The following is a 1,788-nucleotide window of genomic DNA, read 5'->3' on the forward strand; positions in this document are numbered from 1 at the left end:
TCTCTCTCTCTCTCTCTCTCTCTCTCTCTCTCTCTCTCTCTCTCTCTCTCTCTCTCTCTCTCTCTCTCTCTCTCTGTCCTATATTCATACTCTAATCAGGTCCGGTCTGACTTCTTGTCTGACTCTAGTAATCTTGTCAAGACAGATGGTCCACACACAAAACTACCCCCCCCCCCCCCACACACACACATGCAAATTCACTCCTTGTAATCCAAATCATGGGCAAACTGTTTTCACAGCGTCAGTGTCTTGGCCTTCTACTGCATCACGCCAATCTCATGCTAATATACACCCACACAAACACATGCAGGTACGTACGCACGCATACACACACACACACGCACACACAGATGCACACACACACACACACAACCAGACATGCATGAACGCGCGCGCACACACACACACACACACACACACACACACACACACACACACACACACTGGACACACACACACACACACACACACACACACACACGCACACAAACACACACACACACACTGGACACACACACACACGCACGCGCACACGCACGCACACACACAATAATCACCAGGCAGACACAGCTATTGATCTGTCTTAGCCATGAGTCCTACATGGAAGGGAAGTCACGCACTCCTAACCAGCTAATCTAGTCCATCGGGATCAGCTGAGAATCCCATGTATGGCTGCTGTTTTCTTATCCCAGGATAGGGTGGAAGAACCCCCACCTCTGCCATTGGCTGGCTCTTATGTCAAAGAATACACTATCGCAGGGCTAAGGTTGAAAGTCTTGTCTGTGTGTACACTACCCGCGCATGAAAAAACACCCAAAACACTGAACTGGTTTGGGTTTAAGGTTCTGAAAACCCGCTGGGGGCTAGCACCTGACATTCATTCTTGTGCCGAATGGGATTAAGTGTGATGGTTCTTCTTCAACGTACAAGTCACTGAGTAAACACATAAAACCCTTACAAACCCGTACATGTGCGTCTTTGCTGGCTTGCTTGGGCATACCTTGTATGTGTTGCTGTGTACGTTTAATCTGCTACGTTCTCATTGTACCCTGAGAGTGCGCATGTTGTGGATTCATTAAAGAAAACACTGTGCCAGACATTTGTGACAATGTTATCCTATTCGTCTCTCCTGTATTGCGTCTCTTTTTCACGTACCACATGTACATGAGCCATACACACATCACACTCTCTCCTATCTGGAACCAGAGATAGAGACAGGAGGGAGGGACGGGGACGGGGGACGGGGCTCGATGGAGGGATGGATGGAGGCTTGGAAGGAGGAAGGGATGGTTGGAGGGAGGGAGGGAGGGAGGGATGGAAGGAGGGAGGGAGTGAGGAAGTGATGAGGGGAGGTAGGGATGGAGAGATGGGGGGAGGGAGGGATGGACTCATGGAGGGTGGATGGAGGGATGGAAAGAGGGAGAGGGAGGAAGGGCTTTTGGCCCTTATCATGAATTATGATTGGTCAGGTGGCTTCTTGCTGAGCACTGAGACAGACAGACAGGGGGAGGGGAGGGGTGGTGGGGAGGAGATGGAGTGAAAGGGTGGGAAGGAAATGAGGGGAGGAAAGGAGACGGGAAGAGAAATGAGGGAGGAGAATGGAATAAAGAGTAGAGCAACACAGAAAATCAGGAGAGATGCGAAGAGGGAAGGAACAAGAAATGCGTGTGCCTGGTGGTTATTTATAGGCCAAACATAATAGCATATGTCACACTCTTATGGAAAACCAAATAGCCCAGTTTTGACATTGGATATCGATTAGGGAAGAAGCATCTACAAATTTGAACT

This window comes from Gadus morhua, chromosome 22 (assembly GCF_902167405.1).
Source record: "Gadus morhua chromosome 22, gadMor3.0, whole genome shotgun sequence".
Classification (NCBI taxonomy): Eukaryota; Metazoa; Chordata; class Actinopteri; order Gadiformes; family Gadidae; genus Gadus; species Gadus morhua.